Below are 10,885 nucleotides of genomic sequence, written 5' to 3'. Positions count from 1 at the left end.
GTAAGTGTATGTGTGTGCGTCTGTGTTCATCCTTGAAAGTGAGTTGCCTAGAGGCTGAGCATCCTTTAGTGGCTGCATTGAGACGAAACACAGAAGTAGATTTGGAGGAGGATTCGGACATCCTCGCTTCCCTCTTCATTCCCTCGCTCTCTCTCTCACTCCCCTGGATGAACATAAAAACCAGCTAAGATCATCTGAAGGTTGACTTTCAGCATATATCAGTGGTCTGTAAACATTCCCTAAAGGGTCTACCTGCCGCATAAAAACAGAAAAATACACTGACCTCAGTAACCAGCGTCCTCCAACACAAACGTGCTCTTTAGAAGCTGGAAACAGTTATTTTTTGTTGGACTCTATAACCTGTGGGGATTCAAGAAATTACATACAATTATTGTTATTCCAAATTGTTGTTATGCAATAATTTGATGGAAAATGCAATTACACATATGTCTTCTGTTTTATTACTTTTCATTTTTATCTGAAAGGGACATTAAGAAATGTATGGATTTGTTCAAAAGCAGAGGTCAGACCAGCCAAAAAGTGATACATACTTCAGACCTATACTACTTTCTTATAGATTACTTTAGCAATCTTGTACTTCGTGTATCTTTAACTGTGGCAAAAACAGAAATTATACAACAGCTCTGAATGTTCCTGCTTGCAGGTGTTGACAAAATCCAGTCAAAAGAACAACAAAGTGTTTTGACAATTGTTCAGGAGAGAAAGAACAAAACGGCCTCCACAATACTGTTGTCCTCTCTAATCCAACATTTGATAAGTGCACAAAAAAAATACAGTTACATAACCTTACATGTTACTAAATATCTCTCAGAGCAGAAAGTCACTGTGATATGCTTGATATTGTGAGGTAATTCACATCTCACTCGCAGACACACACACCCATTTCATACACATCACAAAAAATCCATATGTGTATATGTGCTGCACATGTACTGTATGTTTAAACAAAGAAGGAAAGAAAAGAAAAGGAGAAAAAAAAAACATGCATGCAAAGGCATGAACGCATGCAAATATCCACAGTGTATTTATACACATACATTTACTCGTTATTATGTACTGTATATCTTGACTAACAAGCTGTTTTGACATCATCACAAAAACATTATTTTGCGATCTGTGGAAAACTAAAAAATAATTACCCAACTTTCCGTACTTTCTATTTCAAGCAATACAACAATACCCAGCATCCTGTCACTTTGGATCCAGCTTCCTGTTATGATGCAGTCACCACACCTAATGAGCGGTGGACATGCCCGTCCTGAGGTCCCCCGCCTATGTGTGAATAAAGTTTTTCCCACGAATTGAGAAATCAAACAAATCTAATCTCACATCAACCAATCATTCAAACAAGTATTTGCGATTGAGAGTAAAAAGCATAATTGAACAGGCAGAACTAATCAGCTATTCAGCATGTCACAGTACACAGTGACATCTTTGAACCCTCTGTGACGCACATGCCGGATTCATTTACTGTCACATTTTAAAATATTAGATGCTCTCAAACATTTGCTGAGTCACCCAGATGGCTTTAATCTCGTCACCTTGTCAATCATTAGATATGCACCGTTATTTGTCCCACTGCCAGCAGGTAATGTTTTGAGTGATGTGGTATTAGTGATGATTCATAAATTCAATAGTTCATTATCTTAGCAGTGATTATTAATACTCTCGCTGAACATCATTTTACTGCCATATCATTGTGGTTATTATAAGATCCGTACACACTTTTTCCTCACTTATTTGTGGATGCTTTTTAGCTCACCTAAAAACAAAAGTGTTGTTGACTATATGTCCAGTTGCAGGAGAGTAAAAGAGGTTGCCACTCCGATTAGCCTTCGTGGGTAGTAAAAATACAGCATGATGGAATATGAAGACGCTGATAACACTGTTTACCGTCCATACAAGACTGTGAAGATAAAAAGAAAAAGATCCCTGTAAGGGCAGGCATCCATATTCAGAAGTGACTAGTGGTTGTGTTGCTCTCGCTGCCTCAATCCTCTTACCTTCCTGTTTTCTTCTAAGGAGGCTTTTCAGGCTGGTTGTGAGCAGAACCCACTGCTTCATTATGTAATGTTCCAGGAATAAATGGCCTGAGGTGGTGTGTGAAAACCTTGTCTCAGTTTGCAGGTGATTTGTTACAAACATTTTTATCAGGGAATTCAGCAGTGGAAATTCAGCCAGGACTATATGTGATTAGTCTATATGCATAAGCATTTTTTAATAATTTGTGTGTGCGTTTCAGGATCCTTGTGTGTATTTGTGGGAGATAGATACAAGGAAGTGGGAGAGGACTCTGTGTGTGTGTGTGTGTGTGTGTGTGTGTGTGTCTGTGTGTGTGTCACAGCCACACTGTGATTCGCATGTTCTTTTTTCTGAGATCACACATCTTTTCACATCTCTCACCTTCTTCAAGTGTTGCTATTGCTGTCAGTAGGCTTGGCAAGTCTGGATAATTACATGACTGCTGACCTTTATTGTGTCCCAAACAAACAAGATTTCCCTCAGCTGCACTGAAATTTTAAAGCATGACCGGGTAAACGAAGCCTCGAAGGTCAGCCATGTCATCACATTCCCTGACGGAAATTTCACTTCAAATTTCAGCTGCAGTTTGGCATGGCTTTTTATCAGGGAAGTCGCTTAGGCTCAAAGGGCAATTAACATATCAGCAATTAGAACTATTTTAATTGGGCTTTTTCCTTCTTTTTTTTAAATGTTGGCTCTTTTTATTTCAAATAATTTAGCAGGCATGCTGTAATTTCTGTAGATCATTAAAATAGCCTTGAATATGTTTAAGCTGAAACTGATCAACTTATTGCAGCTGCTCGCTGAATTGAAATGAGGTGTATATGAAGGGCTTCATCTTTGACACAGAGCTGTAATGGTGGTGTGTACACATTCAGCAGAGGAAGGAGCTTTTAAAACTCACTTCCAAGAGCCGAGAGAATAGGCTTCCTGCAAAAAACACTTCAGTAAATGAGATCCTCCATCTCATTTTAAGGGAAAGAATACATTTGTAGCTGGTTAAAGTGGGTTATGTTCAAGGTGTTTGGTGTGATTTGGTTAACTTCCTTGTTGACTGGTAGCTGCGGTTCAAAATGAAAAATGGATGAGAAAGAACATGCAACACGTGATTATGAGGGCAAATCAAGTCTTGTTTTATTTTATGTAGTGGGATCAGTTCACTATGGAAACGTTCTTCCAATATAATATATATTTCCCCAGGAAACAAAAATCACCTCATTTACACTCAGCAAGTGAAGCAATGAGTAATAACCCACTGATGAGAGATTATATGTTCATTGTAATACACTTTTAAACATCAGATGACGTAGCTAGATTAGAGGGAACATGGGTCCTGAATGCTCTACTTATGTGATTTAATTAATTTAATCTTTTAGATATGGGATATTTACAATGAGAATAAGACCGAAAGGCAGTGCAATGCTGATAACATTTACAAGTGTATTACAATTGCTCAGTGAATGAATGAAATTAATGAACTAAACAGACAGTTAGGCCTGAGGATCTGGCACAGAAAAAGCCATCTTGTTACCAAAATCCAATCTGAAGGCTGCTTTGTAGTTTTGTGAGGCGTTTGGTCACAAATTAAGTTTTGGACAAGTACAAATTTTGACATGCTGGTTGCACTACAAGACAAACCAGGGCATCACTAATGTCATTATATTTCAGATGCATGGCCAGCCCACCAACATGACTGCCAGCATTAGAACCACTAGAAAACTACATCAAAATATGTAAATTCCCTGGTTGAGGTTAGGCATTTACCTTCAATGGTTAGGGTCTGGAAAGCCCATTGGTCAGGAGATGGGTTAAAAACATAGACTTTATAAAAGGTTAAAAACAAGTCAGGGTTTCCGGTATGGATCATGTAGTGACAGTGAACTACCTCTTTGAAGCCTCGAGTTTGGCATTTTGGCAATCACAAGGTAGCTACGCCCTAAAGCATACCCTGCTTTATAGTCTATTTCACTCTAAATGGGACCATAATTTACAAAACGAACATTTATTGAAGACTTGAAATTAGCGATTTAGATCATAAACTCATTAGGAAAATGTTTACTGAGGTAATAAATGAAGTGAGAATAGGGTCATTTTATCATAGACTTCTATACAATCTGGCTTCTTTTTGAAACCTGTGGAGTCGTCCCCTGCTGGTAATTAGAAATAATGCAGGTTTAAGGCTTCACTTTTCATGCCCGGACCGTACAGGTCTAACACCCTGTCACACCACTTTACTAATGCAATTTAGCAACTATATTTTATTAGTTATGTTTTCAGTGCAAAAGTGTTTTGTGCGATCTGACCTATTAGCCATGCTAGCAGTGTGGCTCGATGGCAATGGTCTGTGTGTCCACTTATTTGGTCCAGACTGAAGCTTAAGTTGTAGGCTACTTTGTATTGTGTGCCAATTAGCAAATGTTAGCATGCTAAACTAAGATAGTGAACATGGTCAACATTATACCCTATAAACATCAACATGTTGACATAGTCATTATGACCATGTTAGCATGCTGATGTTAGCATTTAGCTCTAAGCACTTACTGTGCTTACATGTCCACCCAGAGCTGCTAGCATGGCTGTAGAATCTTATTCTTGTTTTAAATATGCTTTAAATACATGAATAAGTTTTTACACTTCTGACACAAAGAAGGTTGTCTGATACCACATTAAGTGATTTAAAATTAGGCTTCATGGTCCCTGTCCTCAAGTGGCAGCTGTGGAAATAAAGTAATTTACCTCGAAGCAATTCTTGTTAACTCTTAATCTATACAATTAACCACTTCTCTGACTCTGCTGTGTACACATTCCCAGCCCTTGAAAGTTAAGTATTAGTATTCAAGGTATCCCTCTGCATCCTGCCACCAGGCCAAGTGCTCATTAGAGCATTAATTTTGAATTAGACTTTGGCCTCGTTCCCTGTTATATTTTTGCGTCAGTCTGTGTAGTGCAGTTGTGCCCTTTAATTATCATGGAAAACATCTCTATTTATTAAACGTGCACATTTTGGTGGCACACAATGTTGCTCTCTCAGATATCCTGGAAGGAAACTCATCTACTGGTATGAAAAATAGGAGAAAGAAATAGAGGACAATTTATGATATTTTTATCTTTACTTTTTATCATGATTGATTCACTAGTATTTTTTTCTATTAGCTGAAAATCTTTTTGATAAAATCTCCTAAAGGTCACAGATTAAAGCTACAACACAAACTGTTAGTGCATACAGAACAAATAGTAGACCACAAAATGAGCATGTTTTTTTTTATTTCATACAGCAAGATTAGGCTTTTATGTGAACTTTATTTTAATAGAATCTTAAGAGCTACGCATCTGGCAGATGGTATCATTTGTAGCATAACCAAGGCTTCCACTTGAACAGAAGTTGTAACTCACAAGCTTCAAACATCCATGCAATGAATCCTGTGCTATAAAAATAATTAATGTTTTTACTTTTTTTATTTAGCATTGGTAGATTGTGCTTGATTAGAGTAACTAGGTCCACAAGAGAACAAGATGAAGCCCCATCCCTAAGCCACAGTAGCAGGATATGGCAAAAGTATCTTTTCAGTCCTGACAAATCCAGTAGCTGTCCAGCAAAGGATGCTGTTGTGACATCCATCAGCCTTTGAGGTCACAGATTGCAGAGTGAGTCATCGGGCTCTGGTCCACCATCACTCTCTGGACCTGGCACGCTATGTCAGTTAAATGAACCTTGTTAGGGGTACTGTGCTGCTCCTGAATATGATGGTAGCATGTGTGGCAGGCATGGCCTAAACATCTAAAGAGCATGACATGGATGTGGACAGCGAGTGAGGAGGTGGTTGTTGGATACTTTTCAGACAGTGTCCTTGTGTTACCCTTCCTTGTCTAACTTTGTGAAAACTCTCTCTTTTGCTGTCTCTTTCATGTTCTTGCGTGACAGCTGACACCTGCTGGTTCTGTAAGCTGTTTCACTTCACCCCTCTTCTTCCACTACTTCTTCCACTACCTGCCTCTCTCTCCTTCTCTCTCCTTTCGTCACGTTTCATTTCCATGAGATGGGACCCTCTGCTATGACCACCTGCTGTTTTTTGGGGATGTTTAGCCCTTTTCCCTTGCCATGCAAAGTATCTAAGTATTTACAATGTTGTACTTGGACTTGAATCAGTATGCCCATTTTATGCTGTTTGATACTTAGCCTATATACCCTTATATACACTACCGGTCAAAAGTTTGGGGTCACTTAGAAATTTCCATTCCACTCCATTATAGACAGAATACCAGCTGCATTGTTTTTTTTAACCAGTTTTCAGATTAAATGATGTGCTTACATAATTGCAAAAGGGTTTTCCAATGTTTTCTCAGTTAGTCTTTTAAAATGATATCAGATTAGTAAACAGAATGTGCCTTTGGAACATTGGATGAATGGTTGCTGATAATGGGCAATGTAGATATTGCATTAGAGGGAAATATTTACTTTTTACTCAACAGTACATTTATTTAACAAATATGGTTACGAGTTACTTTCCAGATTAAGTATTACATAAAAAAATACATGATAAGCATCTCAAATATAATGCATTATTAAAAATAAACCAGTGGCTCCCAACCTTTTTTGACTTTTTGTGACCATTTACAAAAAAAAGCAGTTCCAACAATCAGTGATTTTCCTTCAAAAAATTATCCAATATTTCACAAAAAAAGCAAAGATTAGAGAAAACTGAAAATATGTAATTTATAAAATATAAAATTAGTAGTAGAACTTAACTCTAATAATCACTTTAACCTGTGACTCTTTGGACGGGACTAGGCCAAAAATGGGAGTCGTTTGGAATTTGTCAGTGGGTCAAGTACTTTTACTTTGACTCTTTCAGTATATTTAGCTGATAATATAACAATATAAAGTACTTTTTACTTCAGAAGCTCTGGGTACTTCTTCCACCATAACACAGCCTACCTGTTTTCCTTTTGTAAGTAGTGATTTCTAGGCATGATAATAAGCTCAGGGTCCTGACAGAAAAAACTGTGCTCAGTGAAGGAAACTACGGCCAACTACATTATTGTTGAATACACCTCTTGTGTAGTATGACTTAGCCAGCAGGCTGACAGTTTGAAACATTATTCCTCCCTTGAAAACTCCTATCACTTTGTGCCAAGATTGTACAATATTTGGTATTTATTTATAGCTCTTTGGGGAGTTATGCAAACACTAGATTTGTCTCGAGGTATTAATGACGTTGATTGCACGCTCAAAACAGTTAAGACAGTGTTCCTGAGAGACTGGGGATTTTTCCACAGAAGACATTGATCTCCAATTCCTTATTTAAATTGTATTCATTATCTGCTAAATGTGCTACGATAGCAGATATGAACTCTGACCTACTTCAGCAGAGAGTGTTTGTCCACTCCTCTCAGTGTCACAGAGACCCTGGACTGTCTGGCTGGGACCGGATAGGATAAATTAAGTTGTCAGCTCCTCAGTACAGAGTCGTATAGGTCCTCCTCTTGCTGTAATCTCCTATCTGAGACTGAAACTTCTTGTCCTCAGGTTGACTGATGATTCTATTGCTGTTATCAACCTTTTCTGCTCAGGCTTGTTGTTGAACAATGATATTTTCTTTTGTACTCTATGTCCCAGGAGAACCCTTCCACTTAAAGTATACGTGCTTCTCTGTGTGCAAAGTAAGTGTCATGCCTAGAGGCAAATGCTCGTTCACTGATTCTGTTCTTTAAAAATGTCTGGAACTTTAAGATAAGACTTGTTTTCATAACTCTTGAAAATAAACTTTGTGGAGTTGTGATGTTTTTCACTGCACACTCATGATAGATACTGCTCCCATCATGCTTTGCTATACCTGTCCTTGTGGGCTTCCATATTCTATCTGAGAATCTCTGCTGATACTGCCCAAAATTAAGGAAAACGTAATTTGTCGTATCAGCTGATAAAGACTGAAACTTTAACCACACAGGGATTTTGTAGATTGTCAATCTATGTGCAGTGCACTCAACAGACAGACAACAAGCTGCAGTTCAATCAGGAGAGACTTCGTTTAGAGTGAACAATCAATTTTAATTCAAGTGCATGATGAATAGAATTTGAAAAGAGTCTTTGGCAATTACACTCCATTGTGGGCTGGTATATTTCAGGGACTTGTGATCCTGTGATTAGTTCAGGATATTTCCTCCTGGGGTCTAAACACTGCTGGTGGTGGTGAAGAGAGTTGCTGAAGACCTGATGATGGAATATGGAGCAGGACTGGGTGGTTATATGGAGGTAAAGAGTGGAGGTAAAGGGGTGGAGAAGGGTCACATCTGTTCGTACTGAAATGACAACTGACAGCAGAAGAGAGGAGAAGGGATTTTAAAGTTTGACAGCAAGGATGTGATTGGCTAAGAGAGATTGGTTGGACTACATAGATTGAACGCCCACAGAGTACAAGCCGGACAGAGATGAGAATGAATGAGTGAGTCTACCTGACTGAACTTAACTATACTCAAAGTGAGTCTTGTAGACCTGTCCTTCACTGTTGCCTCAGCAAGAGAATCAAACGTTTATGCACAGAAAACTCAAGCGACAACCTGAGAATTTCTCTCTTGAAAAATGTTTTAGGAGAACTGACAGGAATAGTTTTGTGAAATAAGCTTATACGGTCTCTTCCCAAAAGTTAGATGAAAAGATTTGTATTACTCTCATATCTGTCCATTAAATATAAAGGTACACTCAGTAGAAGTTTAGTTCAGCTTAGCACAAAGACTGGAAACAGAGGAAAACAGCTAGCGTGGCTCTGTCCAAAATCCACCAACCGGCACTTATAAAGCTTACTAATTGACACAATATATCCTGTAATCCATACAAAGACTGACAGGTAAAAACCGTTTATGAATTTTGATTTCACAACCTGCCTTGAAAAGATAGACTTGCACAGTTTTCTATTTTCAGTCCAATGCTATTCACAGATCTCCTCAAACATGTCTGTCTAAAGCCAGCTGGCCTCATGTCAGATATCACTGGTTCCCAATGCAAGTAACTAATGAGTACTGCAGACGTGCTTTTGTTCACCTTTTAAAACAGGAAACTGCATGCTCTGTTGCTGATAAAGTATTCCATCCTTAATCTGTGTCCATGTATGGGCAGCAGAGTGTTTGGAGGTTCATCTGGGATTTTAAATATCACTCATAGTTCCTTTAGACACCAATAATACAGACTGAATTACAAAAGTGATTAAGCATCAACCACTGTTATCATATAAGAACTTGCTACTTTTATCAGAAATTTCTAGCATGGTCTTTTTCAGAATTGAAAGCATTAGGACAGTACAAAAGTTGGATTTCGAAGGAACAAAAGAGACCTTTAGCAATTACATGCCCTCATTTTATTTTTTTCTCTCTCCGTAACCATCCTAATATAAAGTCTTCACATTGCTCAATAGGTGGCAGGAGGTTGTGTATGTCTGATTGCGATGACTAATCCTGCCTGATAATCCTCACAAGGTTTGCTGGTTGGAGGCATCTGAGTGAGGTTAATAGCTCCTCTCATCCAATTACATGAGAATGCAGGAGAAAGATTTACACTTATTTGAAAAACAAGCACACATTACATTACACATTATTTTTTCCTGGAATATCTCCTGTCCACAATACATGCATTTTAAAAACAAACAGAAGGTATAGAAATTGTGCTATACAAAAATGACGTGGTATTATAAACAAGGCTGTAAGCTGACAACAGTTCAGTGTGCACATTTGTTTTTTACAGCTTAAGCAATGTGCCTATATAACAATTACAGTGTTCTTATCAACTCAACATGCAAATATGTCATGTATGTCACAGCTCTCCATCAGAAGGAAGCAGCTTTTAGTGATGCCAAACACAATTGCTACAAACTGCTCGGCTCTGTGGACATTTCTGACAAATTTCCAAAATCTTTTGCGCAACATGAGTGCACTCCAGTGGTGATGTGTGAGAATACACAATGTCACAAAACAAAGCAAACAGGTAGATTTGATGTTTATTCATTTGTGCGTTTATTAGGGCAAAGTAGGTCCATACGGCATATATGAAACACATCTGTTATGTCAGTGACTTAAGACACTTGACTTCTCCAATAACTACAGTGACTGGTATAAAACCACACCAGCATTTCATTTGTGTCTTTGAATGTTTAAAAAAAAGAAGTAATTTCCTCTTGGGGATTATTAAAGTATGTCTTCTTCTTTTTCTTCTTCTTCTTTGTTCTCTTCAAGTCAGTAACAAGTTTAATTGTTACTGTAACTAAGTTGTCGAATAACAAAAAAAAAGCAAGAAAAAGAGGTTTTCAGGAGATCCTTTTAAGTTTTTCATGTTAAGTCATCATGTTTTTTGTTTGACATATTGTTTAAATAATACAAATATCTACTCTGACATTATAGTAGCCTATATTAATTTCTCAGAATTGCACGTTTGTCAGAAAAGTAAAGGGCTTCCAATAGAAGGGTGACTGACATCATGTATCCATTAGAAACACAATGAAACAGGCCAAATACTGGGGTACAATAGTAGGAAAGAAGGTAAGGGAAATGTGATTAATGTAATTAATCTGCAATGTTGCTGCGACATGGAGCGGATTTCAACTGGTTTAATTGGATTTTTGATTAAAAGTCAAGTCAGTCATGTGTGATGAGTGGTTTGGAGGAATCAACTGAGTAAAATGTGTCAAAAACGTTTGGGTAGGGCCCAGGGCTCTTATTTTATTTAGCGGCTACGTTTCATTAGTGGACATGATGGCAGGTTGAGCCTTCACACTCCAAAACAGTAGGTGGAGATATTTGCAGGTGTGTAGCTGGTTGTGCTCCCCCCATTTAAATGTATCCGCCATACTACAGA

The sequence above is a fragment of the Perca fluviatilis genome, chromosome 10, assembly GCF_010015445.1.
Source record: "Perca fluviatilis chromosome 10, GENO_Pfluv_1.0, whole genome shotgun sequence".
Lineage (NCBI taxonomy): Eukaryota > Metazoa > Chordata > Actinopteri > Perciformes > Percidae > Perca > Perca fluviatilis.
The sequence above is the reverse complement of the archived record's forward strand: the minus strand, read 5'-3'. Positions refer to the sequence as shown.